Raw genomic sequence first — 18,945 nt, 5'->3', positions numbered from 1 at the left:
TTGACTGAGCCACCCAGGCATCCCAACTTTATATTTTTTGATATTTGATATTTTTATGAAAGATGCATCATATACTATCTCAGTTTAAAGATTTTGTAATTTATCAAAATGCAAATGTCCCTGGGTAGGGAAATATATGATTTACATTGTAACATGAATGTCTAGAAAGGAGCCATCACAATAAGAGATAACTGTTATCTACAGTGTCTAGGATAAAGAGCATAAAGTCATATAGATCTGTGCTATCAGGAAAGGGAAGATTCAAAATCATCAGCCATGGGCTGGCTGGTGCTAACATATTATTACATACCTTTCCTTCATTCTGACATAGGGATTTTAAGGAGATAATTTAAGGCACTTCATATTATTCTCAGTTGATACTCCAAAATGCATGAGTCTAAAAAATACAAATGGTGCTCGCTTCGGCAGCACATATACTAAAATTGGAATGATACAGAGAAGATTAGCATGGCCCCTGCGCAAGGATGACACGTAAAAAATACAAATGGTATTAGAAGGCTGTGGCTAATGAAAAGGCACAAATGTTCATGTAGTCAAGGCAGAATGAATTTACCAACACCAAATTACTTGGGTCTCTTTTTGAGTATTCTTTTTACTTTCATGGATATTGAGTAACTGATTCAGAAATGTATCTTTCCTGTCAAATAAAAAATAAAAAGGCTAATAGCATTCAAAAAGACACACCACAGGGATCTGTACATTTTAAAAAAGAGTACATCCTGCAAAGAATACATTTTTCCAGGCAGCCCATTGATAAATATGTAAATAAACCAAAATGATGTCAAACAAAACAATCTAGAGTATATTCATGGGTCCTGCATAAAGAACACACAGAGAAAGCAGAGATGTCTTATTCTCCTTTGGCACCAACTTTCACCAAGTTTATGTCAATGCCAGCCAAGGGGGGAAAAAAAAGATTCTTTTAGAGATCTACATAGCCGCTTCATTTTTATTAGACATAAAATGACTCATTTTGACTAGAGCATCACTGGAAATTTGTACAGATGTTTCTGTGTTCAAAAAACCTACTATGCAGTAGTGTTTTCTGCTACACTTCAAAACGTGAAGCAAGATGGGAATGTTCTGGTCACAGTTAACCCTTGATAAGATTTGTTAGAGAGGAAATTAACCTGAAAAAAATATTCAAAATTGGCTTAGACTAAGGAAACAGGCAATTGGATGCTGCAAATGTGTCTCTTGCTTACCACTTCTATGTGTCATTTCTTTATAAATATCAAGATAACAAAAATGCCCAATCCTTAATGACTAGGATAAAGAGGTTTTGTTTTGTTTTGTTCTGTTCTGTTTTGTTTTTGTTTTTGTTTTATTAGCTGTGGTAGGGACTGGTGTCGATGTCACTGAGGGATATATTTTGTGTAACTGTAACAATCATTATAGTCCTGTTTATTGACTAGAAATGATTATGTAATATTGTCTATATTTAAGGTACATTTCCTATCTCTCTGACTTAAGTTGACCTTATAAATAGGACAACCATATGTCCTGGATAGTCCTGGTTTATGATTACTATAAGTCAACAAGCACTTATCAGCTTTTTTTAAATCATGTTTATTAAATAATTATATAATCTCTCTACATGGGATTACTTTAGTTTTTAGATTTCCAGTTTTTTTTTTTTTAGATTTTATTTATTTATTTGACAGAGATCACAAGTAGGCAGAGAGGCAGGCAGAGAGAGAGAGAGAGATGGAAGCAGGCTTCCTGCGGAGCAGGGAGCCCGATGCGGGGCTCGATCCCAGGACCCTGAGATCATGACCCGAGCCGAAGGCAGCAGCCCAAACCACTGAGCCACCCAGGCGCCCCTCCAGTTGTTTTTGTAAAGCTATTTTTTAAAGTATGTATATGTGTATGTATGTATTTATTTATTTATATTTTTTCTCCAAATTTTATTTAAATTTCAGTTAGTTAACATATGATAAAATATTAAAATTGTAGAAATTACTGATTAATCACATATAAAAAACAAAACACCCTGTGCTCATCATTAGTGCCCTCCATAGTACTAGTCACCTGTTTAACCCCTCAACGCATCCACCAGTTATAATCATTTTTTTCTCTACAGTTAGTAGTCTATTTCTTGGTTTGACTCTATTTCCCCCCTTGGTTCATTTCTTTTGCTTCAGTTGAAAATATATGCTTTTTTTCTTTCTCTAACTGAATGATTTTTCTTAGCATAATACTCACTAGCTCCATCCATGTCATTGCAAATGACAATATTGCACTCTTTTTATGGCTGAGTAATATTCCATTGCATATATATGCAATATATTCTTCTTTTTTTTAAAACCCATATTCACATTTTTTAAAATATTTTATTTATTTATTTGACAGAGAGAGATCACAAGTAGGCAGAAAGGCAGGCAGAGAGAGAGGGAAGCAGGCTTCCTGCTGAGCAGAAAGCCCAAAGCAGGGCTCAGTCCCAGGACCCTGAGATCATGACCTGAGCTGAAGGCAGAGGCTCAACCCACTGAGCCACCCAGGTGCTCCTATGCAATGTCTTCTTAACCCATTCAATAGTTGAAGTACATTTGGGCTACTTCCATAATTTAGGCTATATAATTTAAGGCTGCTATAAACATTGGGATGCATGTATCTTTTAGAATTAGTAATTTTGTACCCTTTGAGTAAATCCCTAATAGTGCAATTGCTGGATCCTAAGGTACTATTTTTACTTTTTGTGGAATTTCCATACTGCTTTCCAAAGTGGCTGCGCCAGTTTGTATTCCAACCAACAACTTAAGAGTTTTCTTTTCTTTGCATCCATGTCAACACCTGTCGTTCTTTTATTTTGATAAAATACCAATACTTTATTTTTGCTTTTGTTTCCCTTGCATTAGGAGCCATATCTAGAATAAAAAGTTGCTATGACTGATGCCAAAAGGTTCACTGCCTGTTTTCTTCTCTAGTATTATGATGTTTTTCTGTCTCACATTTAAGTCTTTCATTCACTTTGAATTTATTTTTATGCTGTATTTAAGGAAGTGGCCCAGTTTCATATTTCTACATACTGGTATCCAGTTTCTCCACCATTTGCTGAAGAGACTGTCTGTTTCCCATTTCATATTCTTTCCTGCTTTGTCAAAGAATAATTGAGCATAAACTGTGGGTTCATTTGGGGTTTTCTATTCTGTTCTATTGATCTATGTGTCTGATTTTGTGCTGGTAACATACAGTTTTGATCCCTAAAATTTTGTAATATAACTGGGATTTAAGTCTGGAATTGTAATGGCTCCAGCATTGCTTCTATTTTTCAAAATTAGTTTGGCTATTGGGGATCTTCTGTGGTTCCATACAAATTTTAGGATTCTTTGTTCTAGTTCTGTGAAAAATGATGGTGTTTTGATAGAGATTGCATTAGAAGTGTAGGTTGCTTCGGATAATACAGGCATTTTAACAATGTTTGTTCTTCTAATCTGTAAGCATTAGATGTTTTTCCACTTATTTTTGCATCATCTTCAATTTCTTTAATCAGTATTTTACTGTTACCGGAGTACAGATCTTTTACCTCTTTTGTAGGCTTATTCCCAGATAGCTAACTGTTTTTGGTGCAATTGTAAATAGGATTGATTCCTTGATTTCTTTTTCTGATGCTTCATTATTGGTGTATAGAAATGCCACAGATTTCAGGATGTTGATTTTGTATCTTGTGACTTTATTGAGTTCATATATCAGTTCTATAAAATTTTTTAGTGTAGTCTTCTGGGTTTTCTATGTAGAGTATCATGTCTCCTGTGAATATTGAAAGTCTGATGTCTTCCTTTAAATTTGGATACCTTTTATTTCTTTTTGTTTTCTGGTTGCTGAGGCTAGGATGTCCAGTACTCTGTCAAGCAACAGCAGTGTGAATGGACATTCCTGTCTTGCTCCTGACTATAGAGGAAAAGTTCTCAGTTTTCCCCATTGAGGATGATATTAACTGGGTTTTCCATATAAAAATCTTTATAATTTTGAGGTGTGTTCCTCTATCCCTACTTTGCTGAGGAGGGTTTTGTCATGAATGGATATTGTACTTTGTCAGATGCTTTCTCTGCATCAGGTGAGAGGATCACATGGTTCTTATCATTTTTTTGTAATATAATTTATCACAATGATTGATTTGCAAATATTGAGCCATCCTTGCAGCCCAGGTACATATCCCACATTATCATGGTGAATGATTCTTTTAATAAATTGTTATATGCCATTTCCTAGTATTTTGCTGAGAAAGTTTGCATCCATGTTCATCAGGAATATTGGCCTGTAGTTCTCTTTTCAGGTGAGTCTTTGTCTGGTTTTAGAATCAGGATAATATTGTTCTCCTGGAATTAATTTAGAAGTTTCCCCTTATTTTCTATTTTTTGGAATAGTTTGTGAAGAGTAGATATTAACTGTTCTTTAAATGTTTGGTAGAATTCCCCCGTGAAGCGCCCTGTCCCTGGATTCTGGTTTTTTGGGAGAATTTTGATTACTAATTAATTTTCTCTGCTGCTATTGGCCTGTTCAAGTTTTCTATTTCTTTCTGTTTCAGTTTTGGTTGTTTTTATGCTTCTAGGAATTTATCCATTTCTTCCAGGTCATCCAACTTGGCATATAGTTTCTCATAGTATTCTGTTACAATTAGATTTTTGTAATATTGATTATTTCTCCTTTCTCATTCATGATTTTATTTATGTGTCCTATCTCTTTTCTTTTTGATAAGTTTAACTATGGGTTTATCCATTTTATTAACTTTTTCAATGAACTAGCTCCTTGTTTCATTGCTCTGTTCCATTATTATTTTAGTCTATATATCACTTCCTTTTGTTCTAATCTTTATTATTTCCCTAATAGTAAGGCTTTTGTTCTTCTTGTTCTAAGCTTTTGGCTTCTTCTGGTGTTCTTGTTGTGGCTACTTTAGCAGTAAGTTTAATTTCATTAGCTGAGATTTTTCTTGTTTCTTGAGATAGGCCTGTATTTTTATACACACTCTCCTTAAGACCCCTTTTGCTGCATCCCAAAGTTCTGTACCATAGTATTTTCATGTCCATTTATTTCCGTGTATTTTTAAAATTTCTTCTTTTATTTTCTGGTTGACTCATTCATTGTTTAGTAGCATGTTGTTTAACCTCCATGTATATGTGGTCTTTCCAAATTTCTTTTGTATTTGATTGAAAGCTTCATAGCATTGTGGTCTAAAAATATGAATGATATGATCTCAATCCTTTGTACTTGTTGAAGGCCTGATGTGTGACCTAGTATGTGATCTATTCTGGAGGATGTTCTACATGCACTTGAACAGAATGTGTTTTCTACTGCTTTATTTTTTAAAGATTTTATCTATTTATTTGAAAGAGATTGAGAGAGAGAGAACATGAGTGGGGGGGGGATGAGCAAAGGAAGACAGAGAACACTCCCTGATGAGCCTCTGACATGGGACTCAATTTCAGAACCCCATGATTATGAACTGAGCCAAAGGCAGACACTTAATTGACTGAGCCACCCTGGTGCCCCTTTTCTGCTGCTTTAGGATGAAATTATCTGAATATATCTGCTAAGTACATCTGGCCAAATGTGTCATTCAAAGCCCTTGCTTCCTTGTTGAACTTCTGCTTCAATGATCTGTCCATTGTTGTGAGTGGGGTGTTAAAGTCTCCTAATTCTATTGTATTATTATCAATGAATTTTATATTTGTCATTAATTGATTTATATATTTGAATCCTCCATTGTTTGGGGGAATACACACTTATATTTGTTAGATCTTCTTGTTGGAGATTATCCTTTATCACGAAACAGTGCCCTTCTTCATCTTCTGTTAGTGTTTTGTTAAATTCTAATTCTTTTGATATAAATACTTTTACTTGGGTTTTCTTTTGACTTCCATTTGCAGGATAAATATTTCTCCATCCCCTCATTTTCAATCAGCAGGTGTCTTTGGGTCTAATATGAGTCTCTTATAGACAGCATATAGATGGGTCTTGATTTTTTTTAATCCATTCTGACCTGCTATGTCTTTTCATTGGAGCATTTTTTCCATTCACATTCAGACTAAATATTGATAGATACATATTTAGTATCATTTTATTACTATTTTTCATTGTTTTGAAGATTTTCTCTGTTCCTTTCTAGACTTGTCACTTTGGTCTTTTCTTTCCAATCAGAGTCCCATTAAATAATTCTTGAAGATCTTGTTTAATGGTCACAAAATCCTTTAGTTTTTGTTTGTCTGGTAAATCTTTATCTCTCTTACTATCCTAAATGAGACTCTTGCTATACAGAATATTCTTGTCTGCAGATTTTTCCTATTTAGCATGTCGAATATATCATGCCACTTTCTTCTAACTTGTCATATTTCTGTGGAGAAATCTGCAGCTAGCTTTATGGGTCTTCCCTTGCATGTTAGAGTATTATTTTGTCTTGCTGCTTTTAGGATTATTTTCTTTATCAATATATTTTGTAAATTTAACCACAATAAGTCTTGGTGTTGTCCTGATTTTTTTTTTTTTTTGATACGAGTTTTCTCTGCCTCCTGGATTTGGATGACCATTTCCTTCCTAAGATTAGGGAGTTTTTCAGGTATTATTTCCTCAAATAATCCTTCTGCCCCTTTCCTCTCTCTTCTTCTTCTTAGTCTCTTATGATAAGAATTTTATTGCATTTGATAGAGTCACTGTGTTCCCTAAATCTATTCTCATGTTCCATAACTCCTTCTATCTTTTTCTCAGCTTCATTATTCTACCTTTTATATCATTTTCTCTTTCCTCAGTTTCTTCCATCCTTGTGTTGTTTACATCCTTTCTGTCTCAAATATCAGTTATTTCACTTTTCATTTCTGACTGATAGTTTTTTAACTCTTTTATCTTTGTGGTAAGGACTTACTAAAGGTATCCATTCTTTTCTCAGGCACAGAGAGTATCCTTGTGATTGTTACTTTTAATTTTCCATCAGGCATATTACTTATATATTTACACTTAGATCTCTGGTTATGACCTCTTCTTGTTTCATTTGGGATGAATTCCTCCACCTTGGAATTTTGTCTAAGTCTCTGTCTTCTTCCGCATGTTAGAAAAGCCTGTTATGTTTCTTGCTTCTGAGAATAATGGCTTTATGAAGAAGAGATCATATGGTGTCCAGGACTTGGCACTTCAGCAAGTGTCTCTGGTGTGTGCTGCATGTGCTCTGCTACTGTGCTTTTGCTCTTCACTTTAGGCCAGTCATTTGCAGAGGCTCTCTTTGTCTGTTATGGATAGTGTTTGGAACTTGGCCAGAATGTGGTGAGTTTTAACCAAGGTGTGCTCTGGTTTGCTTGTTAAATGAGAACTGATGCTACTTCCTCTAGAAATGAAAACTTTTAGAGATCTGGTAGGCAGATGTGATATGTTTGGGTTTCTGTTAGTCTGGGAAGGAGCTGCTCTGCTGGGACTGAGACACACTTGCACAAGAAGGGTAGTGCCAGCAGAGTGCAGGGCCCAGGACTTTGTTTAAGCAGGATAGGCAGCCAGGGTCTATGCTCTGTTGTTTAATGCTGAGGGGTCTGGGAGGTAAGTGGCAGCAGTCATCTCCTTTGTCCCTAGACATTGCTGTCCATGCTTGCTGCTCTCAGAGATGTACTCCTAGAAATGGGAATAATCATGCTTCCCAGATGTTTTTTAGATTGTTGTTTTCAAATGTCACCTGTTTCCATTTTGCTTGCCTGAGGAATTCTTTTCAGCCAGGCCTACTAAATTTTAAATTTTTAAATTTTAGTAATGTGGTATGGTGGAGTCTATGCTACTCTTCTGCAGGAGGGTTTTGCCCTGCTGGGACTGATGCTGGTTTAACTGAAAAGGGCAGTTACACCAGAGTGTGGGGGAGTGATCTTTGGAGAAAGCAGGCTAAACAGCCACTTTCTAGGTGAGGATGCCTCAGCAGGTGTCTCTGCACCTATGCTGAATGGCAAAGAGGGAAATGGCTTCTGCAGGTTCTTCATCCTTAAAGTGAATGCCACCTCTGACAGATGCACCCCAAGGTATCTTGGGCAAAGATTCTCTGCCCCTGCACCTTTGGGAGTACTCAAATTGTGTCTTCTTACCCCCAGGATGTTTGTCTGCTTTCTTTCCAGTAGTAGGGCAGTGCCTTCTGGGCTCTATCCCAGCCAAGACCATAGACCTCCAAAACTCCAGTCCTCAAGCCCTGCTGGTTGCAAAAATCAGCCTTTCTCGTTTTCCCAGCCAATGGATTTAGGGAATTGTCCTCTTTGTGTGTTTCCCTGCGTGTTCCTCTCTCTCACACATTTCCCCATAACAAAGACTCTCTCCTATCTGCAGTATCTGTGATCCATTTCTCTTGCAAAACATGTCTCCACACTTCTCATCTTAGTCAGTGTGGCCTCTCCTCTCCATCTATGAGCACAGTCTGTTCTGTCAGTCCTCATGTTGACTTCTTGGATATTCAGAATGTTTTCTTAGTTAACTGGTTGTGCTCAAAGGACAAAACAAGTCCAGAGTCCTTCTACTACACCACAATCTTAGCTCCTCTCTTAAGGATATATTTAAATTACAGTTAACCTACAGTGTTATATTATTCAGGTGTACAATTTAGTATTTGACACATAGGCACAACACTCAGTGATCATCACAAGTGTACTCCTTAATCCCCATCACCTATTTACCCCATTCCCCCACCCATGTCCCCTCTGGTAACCATCAGTCTGTTTCTTCATTTGTCTCAACTTTTTCCTCAGGATCACTTGTTTCTTAAATCCCCCATATAAGTGAAATCGTGTGGTATTTGTCTTTCTCTGACTGACTTATTTCCCTTAGCATAATACCCTCTAGCACTACCCATGTCACTGCAAATGGCAAGATTTCATCATTTTTATGATATATCTATATCTATTTATCTATCTATCAATATATGAAATATATAAATATATATGAAATATGTACTTTATTTTATACATATCTCATATTCTTTATCCATTCAAATTCTTAATAACTTACTTGAGTTGAGACTTTCTTCAGTTCTTAGGAGGAATGAGTATTCTGGCAAACAGTATTGTCTGATTAATGTTTAAGCATCAACAACTCATAATGATTTTTTTTTCTCAAGCTGGACTTCTAGTTCCAATTTTGGATGTATGAAGAAAGAGAACCATTCTCTTAATTATAAGAAAAAAAATCCAAATAATCCTCAAAACCTAACTTTTAAAAATCTACCAGAGTGTTTAATGGACCTGTCATCGATGTATAGAATCACTGGGAATAATATACATAAGAAGGGTTATAAAATATTTGTTTACATTTCCTATAGATCTAAAAGGGTACTCAGAATAACGAATGGGACCTGTTGATGCAAGCATTGAGATAGGGAGTAATAACGGATACTGGAACATCAGAATACATGACCTGGGTCCTTCTCCTTATCTTCCCCAATGACAAAAATATTAAGGTACTGGGAAGGGTAACAAAATACATCACCCTCAGGGTGCAGGTGGAAATCCACTGCACCTAGGGGAAAAAAATGGAATAAAACTCAAATATACTGGGAAAGAGTCAAGAAAGTATAGGGATTCCTCAGCTTCATAAAATCTGTCCATGATAAACCCATATCAAATAACATTCTCAATGGGGAAAAGCTGAAAGATTTCCCTTTGAGATCAGGAACACGACAAGGATGCCCACTCTCACCACTCTTGTTCAACATAGTATGAGAAGTCCTAGCAACAGCAATCAGACAACAATGAGAAATAAAAGGTATGAAAATTGGCAATGAAGAAGTCAAACTCTCTCTCTTTGCAGATGACATGATACTTTATATCAAAAACCCAAAGGACACCACCCACAAACTACTAGAACTTGTACAGCAATTCAGTACTGTGGCAGGATACAAAATCAATGCACAGAAATAAGTTGCTTTCCTATACACTAATAATGATGATTTAGAAAGGGAAATTAAAGAATTGATTCCATTTACTATAGCATCAAGAATCACAAGATACCTGGGAATAAATCTAAATACAGAGGTAAAGGATATGAACTCGAGGAACTACAGAACACTCATGAAAGAAAGAAATTGAAAACGACACAAAAAGATGGAAAAGCATTCCATGCTCATGGATTATAAGAATAAAAATTGTTAAAAATTTTATACTGCCCAGAGCAATCTATACTTTCAATGCCATCCTGATCAAAATTTCACTGGTATTTTTCAAAGTGCTAGAACAAAACCTTTTCGACATCAGCAACTTCTTTAAGACGTCTTTGAACACAAAGGAAACAAAAGCGAAAATGAACTTTTGGGACGTCTTTAAGATCAAAAGCTTCTGAATAGCAAAGGAAACAGTCAACAAAGCAAAGAGACAACCCACAGAATGGGAGAAGATATTTGTAAATGACCCTACAGACAAAGGGCTGATACCGAAGATCTATAAAGAACACCTCAAACTCAACACCTAAAAAACAAGTAATAAAGTCTAAAAACAGACAGAAGATATGAACAGACACTTCTTTAAAGAAGACATACAAATGGTTAACCTACACATGAAAAATTGTCCATCATCTTTTGTTAATATAATTTTTTAATTTTTTTAAACATATAATATATTTTTATCACCAGGGGTACAGGTCTGTGAATTGCCAGGTTTACACACTTCACAGCACTCACCATAGCACATACCCTCCTCAATGTCCATAACCCCACCCCTTCTCCCAACTCCCCTTTCCCCAGCAACCCTCAGTTTGTTTTGTGAGATTAAGAGTCACTTATGGTTTGTCTCCCTCCCAATCCCATCTTGTTTCACTGATTCTTCTCCTATCCTCTTAACCCCCCATGTTGCATCTCCACTTCCTCATATCAGGGAGATCATAAGATAGTTGTCTTTCTCTGCTTGACTTATTTCGCTAAGCATGATACACTCTAGTTCCATCCACGTCATCACAAATGGCAAGATTTCACTTCTTTTGATGGCTGCATAGTATTCCATTGTGTATATATACCACATCTTCTTTATCCATTCATCTGTTGATGGACATCTAGGTTCTCTCCATAGTTTGGCTATTGTAGACATTGCTGCTATAAACATTCGGGTGCACATGCCCCTTCGGATCACTACGTTTGTATCTTTAGGGTAAATACCCAGTAGTGCTATTGCTGAGTCATAGGGTAGTTCTATTTTCAACATTTTGAGAAACTTCCATGTTGTTTTCCAGAGTGGTTGCACCAGCTTGCATTCCCATCAAAAGTGTAGGAGGGTTCCCCTTTCTCCGCATCCTCGCCAGCATCTGTCATTTCCTGACTTGTTGATTTTAGCCATTCTGACTGGTGTGACGTGATACCTCATTGTGGTTTTGATTTGTATTTCCCCGATGCCGAGTGATATGGAGCACTTTTTCATGTGTCTGTTGGCCAACTGGATGTCTTTTTTGCAGAAATGTCTGTTCATGTTTTCTGCCCATTTCTTGATTGGATTATTTGTTCTTTGGGTGTTGAGTTTGCTAAGTTCTTTATAGATTTTGGACACTAGTCCTTTATCTGATATGTCGTTTGCAAATATCTTCTTCCATTCTGTCAGTTGTCTTATGGTTTTGTTAACTGTTTCCTTTGTTGTGCAAAAGCTTTTGATCTTGATAAAATCCCAATAGTTCATTTTTGTCCTTGCTTCCCTTGCCTTTGGCGATGTTCCTAGGAAGTTGTTGCAGCTGAGGTTGAAGAGGTTGCTGCCTGTGCTCTCCTCAAGGATTTTGATGGATTCCTTTCTCACATTGAGGTCCTTCAACCATTTTGAGTCTATTTTCGTGTGTGGTGTAAGGAAATGGTCCAATTTCATTTTTCTGCATGTGGCTGTCCAATTTTCCCAACACCATTTACTGAAAAGGTTGTCTTTTTTCCATTGGACATTCTTTCCTGCTTTGTCGAAGATGAGTTGACCATAGAGTTGAGGGTCTATTTCTGGGCTCTCTATTCTGTTCCATTGATCTATGTGTCTGTTTTTGTGCCAGTACCATGCTGTCTTGATGATGACAGCTTAGTAATAGAGCTTGAAGTCCGGAATTGGAATGCCACCAACTTTGGCTTTCTTTTTCAATATCCCTTTAGCTATTCGAGGTCTTTTCTGGTTCCATATAAATTTTAGAATTATTCGTTCCATTTCTTTGAAAAAGTTGGATGGTACTTTGATAGGAATTGCATTAAATGTGTAGATTGCTTTAGGTAGCATAGACATTTTCACAATATTTACTCTTCCAATCCAGGAGCATGGAACATTTTTCCATTTATTTGTGTCTTCCTCCATTTCTTTCAATAGGATTTTATGGTTTTCTGAGTATAGATTCTTTGCCTCTTTAGCGAGGTTTATTCCTAGGTGTCTTATGGTTTTGGGTGCAATTGAAAATGGGATTGATTCCTTAATTTCTCTTTCTTCTCTCTTGTTGTTGTAGAGAAATGCAACTGATTTCTGTGCATTGATTTTATATCCTGACACTTTACTGAATCCCTGTACATGTTCTAGCAGTTTTGGAGTGGAGTCTTTTGGGTTTTCCACATATAGTATCATATCATCTACAAACTGTGATAGTTTGACTTTTTCTTTGCCGATTTGGATGCCTTTAATTTCCTTTTGTTGTCTGATTGCTGAGGCTAGGACTTCTAGTACTATGTTGAATAGTAGTGGTGATAATGGACATTCCTGCCATGTTCCTGACCTTAGCGGAAAAGCTTTCAGTTTTTCTCCATTGAGTATGATATTTGCGGTGGGTTTTTCATAGATGACTTAGAAGATATTGAGGTATGTGCCCTCTATCCCTACACTTTGAAGAATTTTGTTCAGGAAGGGATGCTGTACTTTGTCAAATGCTTTTTCAGCATCTATTGAGAGTATCATATGGTTCTTGTTCTTTCTTTTATTGATGTGTTGTATCACATTGACTGATGTGCAGATGTTGAACCAACCTTGCAGCCCTGGAATAAATCCCACTTGGTCGTGGTGAATAATCCTTTTAATGTACTGTTGAATCCTATTGGCTAGTATTTTGTTGAGTATTTTCGCATCTGTGTTCATCAAGGATATTGGTCTATAGCTCTCTTTTTTGATGGGATCCTTGTCTGGTTTTGGGATCAAAGTAATGCTGGCCTCATAAAATGTGTTTGGAAGTTTTCCTTCCATTTCTATTTTTTGGAACAGTTTCAGGAGAATAGGGATTATTTCTTCTTTAAATGTTTGGTAGAATTCCCCCGGGAAGCCATCTGGCCCTGGGCTTTTGTTTGTTTGGAGATTTTTGATAACTGTTTCAATCTTCTTACTGGTTATGGGTCTGTTCAGGCTTTCTATTTCTTCCTGGTTCAGTTGTGGTAGTTTATATGTCTCTAGGAATGCATCCATTTCTTCCAGATTGTCAAATTTGTTGGCGTAGAGTTGCTCATAGTATGTTCTTATAATTGTTTGTATTTCTTTGGTGTTGGTTGTGATCTCTCCTCTTTCATTCATGATTTTATTTATTTGGGTCCTTTCTCTTTTATTTTTGATAAGTCTGGCCAGGAGTTTATCAATCTTATTAATTCCTTCAAAGAACCATCTCCTAGTTTCGTTGATTTGTTCTATTGCTTTTTGGTTTCTATTTCATTGATTTCTGCTCTGATCTTTATGTTTTCTCTTCTCCTGCTGGGTTTAGGGTTTCTTTCTTGTTCTTTCTCCAGCTCCTTTAGGTGTAGGGTTAGATTGTGTACCTGAGACCTTTCTTGTTTCTTGAGAAAGGCTTGTACCGCTATATATTTTCCTCTCAGGACTGCCTTTCTTGTGTCCCACAGATTTTGAACCATTGTGTTTTCATTATCATTTGTTTCCTTGATTTTTTTCAATTCTTCTTTAAGTTCCTGGTTGACCCATTCATTCTTTTGAAGGATGCTGTTTAGTCTCCATGTATTTGGGTTATTTCTAAATTTCCTCTTGTGATTGAATTCCAGCTTCAGAGCATTGTGGTCTAAAAATATGCAAGGAATGATCCCAATCTTTTGATACTGGCTGAGACCTGATTTAGGACCAAGGATGTGATCTATTCTGGAGAATGTTCTATGTGCACTAGAGAAGAATGTGTATTCTGTTGCTTGGGATGAAATGTTCTGAATATATCTGTGATGTCCATCTGGTCTAGTGCATCATTTAAGGCCTTTATTTCCTTCTTGATCTTTTGCTTGGATGATCTGTCTATTTTATTGAGGGGAGTGTTAAAGTATTATTGTTGTATTATTGTTGATGTGTTTCTTTGATTTTGTTATTAATTGGTTTATATAGTTGGCTGCTCCCACGTTAGGGGCATAATTATTTAAAATTGTTAGATCTTCTTGTTGGACAGATCATTTGATTATGATGTAGTGTCCTTCCTCATCTCTTATTTTAACCTTTGGCTGATATAAGGATTGCCACTCCTGCTTTCTTCTGATGTCCATTAGCATGGTAAATTCTTTTCTACCCCCTCACTTTTTTTTTTTTTAAGATTTTATTTATTTATTTATTTGACAGAGAGAAATCACAAGTAGACGGAGAGGCAGGCAGAGAGAGAGAGAGAGAGGGAAGCAGACTCCCTGCTGAGCAGAGTGCCTGATGCGGGACTCGATCCCAGGACCCTGAGATCATGACCTGAGCCAAAGTCAGCGGCTTAACCCACTGAGCCACCCAGGCGCCCTCTACCCCCTCACTTTAAATCTGGAGGTGTCTTTGGGCTTAAAATGAGTTTCTTGGAGGCAACATATAGATGGGTTTTGTTTTTTTATCCATTCTGATACCCTGTGTCTTTTGATTGGGGCATTTAGTCCATTAACATTCAGGGTAACTATTGAGAGATATGAATTTAGTGCCATTGTATTGCCTGTAAGGTGACTGTTACTTTATATTGTCCCTTTTCCTTTCTGTTCAACTACTTTTAAGCTCTCTCTTTGCTTAGAAGATCCCTTTCAATATTTCCTGTAGAGCTGGTTTGGTGTTTGCAAATTCTTTCAGTTTTTGTTTGTCCTGGAAGCTTTTTATCTCTCCTTCTATTTTCAATGATAACCTAGCTGGATATAGTATTCTTGGCTCCATGTTTTTCTCGTTTAGTGCCCTGCATATATCATGTCAGCTCTTTCTGGCCTGCCAGGTCTCCGTGGATAAGTCTGCTGCCAATCTAACATTTTTACCATTGTATGTTACAGACTTCTCTTCCCGGGCTGCTTTCAGGATTTTCTCTTTGTCACTAAGACTTGTAAATTTTACTATTAGGTGGACCTATTCTTATTGATTTTGAGGGGCGTTTTCTGCACCTCCTGGATTTTGATGCTTGTTCCCTTTGCCATATATTGGGGAAATTCTCTACAATAATTCTCTCCAGTATACCTTCTGGTCCCCTCTCTCTTTCTTCTTCTTCTGGAATCCTAATTATTCTAATGTTGTTTCATCTTATGGTGTCACTTATCTCTTGAATTCTCCCCTCATGGTCCATTAGCTGTTTGTCCCTCTTTTACTCAGCTTCTTTATTCTCTGTCATTTGGTCTTCAACATTGCTAATTCTTTCTTCTGCCTCATTTATCCTAGCAGTGAGAGCCTCCATTTTTTATTGCACCTCATTAATAGCTTTTTTTTATTTCAACTTGGTTAGATTTTAGTTCTTTTATTTCTCCAGAAAGGCCTTTTATATCTCCCGAGAGGGTTTCTCTAATATCTTCCATGACTTTTTCGAACCCAGCTAGAGCCTTGAGAATCGTCATTCTGAACTCTAGATCTGAGATATTACCAATATCTGTATTGATTAGGTCCCTAGCTTTCAGTACTGCCTCTTGTTCTTTTTTTTTTGTGGTGAATTTTTCCACCTTGTCATTTTGTCCAGGTAAGAGTATATGAGGGAGCAAGTAAAATACTAAAAGGGTGGCAACAACCCCAGGAAAATATGCTTTACCCAAATCAGAAGAGATCCCAAATCATGAGGGAGGAGAAAGGGGATAAAAAGAGGTTCAGAGGGGCACCTCGGTGGCTCAGTGGGTTAAGCCTCTGCCTTCGGCTTAGGTCATGGTCTCAAGGTCCTGGGATTGAACCCCACATTGGGCTCTCTGCTCAGCGGGGAGCCTGCTTTCCCCTCTTTCTCTGCCTGCCTCTCTGCTTACTAGTGATCTCTCTCTCTGTGTCAAATAAATAAAGTCTTTAAAAAAAAGAAGTTCAGAAAGAAAAAAAAAAGAAAGAAAGAAAAGAAGCAATTTAAAAAAGAAAATAAATTAAAAAAGTATAAAAAAGAAAAATATATATATTAGTTAAACTAGTTAAAAAACATTAAAAAAGAAAAGGGTAAAAGTTAAAAAGAATTTAGCAGAAGAAGAGAAAAAAAATTGAAAAAGAAAAATAAATAAATTAACTACAAGACTACAGAATCATGGGGAAAAAGCCATGAGTTCCATGCTTTGCTTTTTCCTCTGGAATTCCGCTGCTTTCCTTGGTATTGAAACTGCACTCCTTGGTAGGTGAACTTGGTCCTGGCTGGATTTCTTGTTGATCTTCTGGGGGAGGGGCCCATTGTAGTGATTCTCAAGTGTCTTTGCCCCAGGTGGAATTGCACAGCCCTTACCAGGAGCCTGGCTGAGTAATCTGCACCGGTTTGCTTTCGGCAGTTTTTGTTCTCTGAGCGCTTTCCGTAGATTTCTGGAGGATGAGAATGAAAATGGCAGCCTCCCGGTCTCCAGCCTGGAGGAGCCGAGAGCCCAGAGCCCCACTCCTCAGTGCACCCTCAGAAAACAGCGCCCAATTACTCCCATCTCCATGGCCTCTGTCCATGCTCTGAGCTCACAAGCCTGCGACTGGTTCAAGGTAACCCCGAGCTGGGAGCTCACTCCTTGGTAAAGTCTCTATAGCCAGCTTCCCCGTCCTAATACCTATAAGCTCTGTGACACTCAGACACCCCCTATCCTTCTGTGACCCTGTGGGACCTGAGGCCACGCTGACCCCATGTGGGCTTCACCCGGTTTAGCCTCTGGAGCGATGTCCCTCAGTGGAACAGACTTTTACAAAAGTCCTGATTTTGTGCTCCGCTGCTCCACCGCTTGCCGGGAGCCAGCCCCTCCCCCCAGTGTCTATCTTCCCATCGCCTTGGATTCACTTCTCCACCAGACTTACCTTTCAGAAAGTGGTAGATTTTCTGTTTCTAGAATTGCTGTTCTTCTCTTCGATCTGCCATTGGATTTGTAGGTGTTTGCAATCTTTAGATAAGCTATCTAGCTGATCTCCTGCTATCTGAAGTAGTCTCAACCTGCTACTTCTCCACCATCTTGACTGCCCCATGTCCATCATTTTTTTTTAATTTTTTATTTTCTATAAACATATGTTTTTATCCCCAGGAGTACAGGTCTGTGAATCACCAGGTTTATACACTTCACAACACTCACCAAAGCACATACCCTCCCCAGTGTCCATAATCCCACCCCCTTCTCCCAAACCCCCTCCCCCCAGCAACCCTCAGAATGTTTTGTGAGATTAAGAGTCACTTACGGTTTGTCTCCCTCCCAATCCCATCTTGTTTCATTTATTCTTCTCCTACCCACTTAAGCCCCCATGTTGCATCACCACTTCCTCATATCAGGGAGAGCATATGATAGTTGTCTTTCTCTGCTTGACTTATTTTGCTAAGCATGATATGCTCTAGTTCCATCCATGTTGTCGCAAATGGCAAGATTTCATTTCTTTTGATGGCTGCATAGTATTCCATTGTGTATATATACCACATCTTCTTTATCCATTCATCTGTTGATGGACATCTAGGTTTTTTCCATAGTTTGGCTATTGTGGACATTGCTGCTATAAACATTCGCGTGCACGTGCCCCTTTGGATCACTACGTTTGTATCTTTAGGGTAAATACCCAATAGTGCAATTGCTGGGTCATAGGGCAGTTCTATTTTCAACATTTTGAGGAACCTCCATGTTGTTTTCCAGAGTGGCTGCACCAGCTTGCATTCCCACCAACAGTGTAGGAGGGTTCCCCTTTCTCCGCATCCTCGCCAGCATCTGTCATTTCCTGACTTGTTGATTTTAGCCATTCTGACTGGTGTGAGGTGATATCTCATTGTGGTTTTGATTTGTATTTCCCTGATGCCGAGTGATATGGAGCACTTTTTCATGTGTCTGTTGGCCATCTGGATGTCTTCTTTGCAGAAATGTCTGTTCATGTCCTCTGCCCATTTCTTGATTGGATTATTTGTTCTTTGGGTGTTGAGTTTGCTAAGTTCTTTATAGATTCTGGACACTAGTCCTTTATCTGATATGTCGTTTGCAAATATCTTCTCCCATTCTGTCAGTTGTCTTTTGATTTTGTTAACTGTTTCCTTTGCTGTGCAAAAGCTTTTGATCTTGATGAAATCCCAATAGTTCATTTTTGCCTTTGCTTCCCTTGCCTTTGGCGTTGTTCCTAGGAAGATATTGCTGCGGCTGAGGTCGAAGAGGTTGCTGCCTGTGTTCTCAAGGATTTTGATGGATTTCTTTCACACACTGAGGTCCTTTATCCATTTTGAGTCTATTTTTGTGTGTGGTGTAAGGAAATGGTCCAATTTCATTTTTCTGCATGTGGCTGTCCAATTTTCCCAGCACCATTTATTGAAGAGGCTGTCTTTTTTCCATTGGACATTCTTTCCTGCTTTGTCGAAGATTAGTTGACTGTAGAGTTGAGGGTCTATTTCTGGGCTCTCTATTACAAAGCTGTCATCATCAAGACAGCATGGTACCGGCATCATCTTTAACCATCAGAGAAATCCAAATCAAAACCACAATGATATACCACCTTACACCAGTTAGAATGGCAAAAATTGACAAGGAAGGAAATAAGAAATGTTGTAGAGGATGTGGAGAAAGGGGAACCCTCTTATTGTGTGGGTGGGAATGCAAGTTGGTGCAGCCACTTTGGAAAACACTGTAAAGGTTCCTCAGAAAGTTAAAAATAGAGCTACCCTATTACCCTGCAATTG

At 37.8% G+C, this 18,945-nt stretch overlaps 1 pseudogene; it reads left to right on the top strand.

Moving 5' to 3' along the window:
• The first annotated feature begins 413 nt into the window (after window positions 1–413).
• Window positions 414–514, top strand: LOC116583756 (annotated as a pseudogene).
• The last annotated feature ends 18,431 nt before the right edge of the window (window positions 515–18,945 follow it).

The sequence above is a fragment of the Mustela erminea genome, chromosome X (assembly GCF_009829155.1).
Source record: "Mustela erminea isolate mMusErm1 chromosome X, mMusErm1.Pri, whole genome shotgun sequence".
In the NCBI taxonomy this organism is placed as follows: domain Eukaryota; kingdom Metazoa; phylum Chordata; class Mammalia; order Carnivora; family Mustelidae; genus Mustela; species Mustela erminea.
The sequence above is the reverse complement of the archived record's forward strand: the minus strand, read 5'-3'. Positions and strand labels throughout refer to the sequence as shown.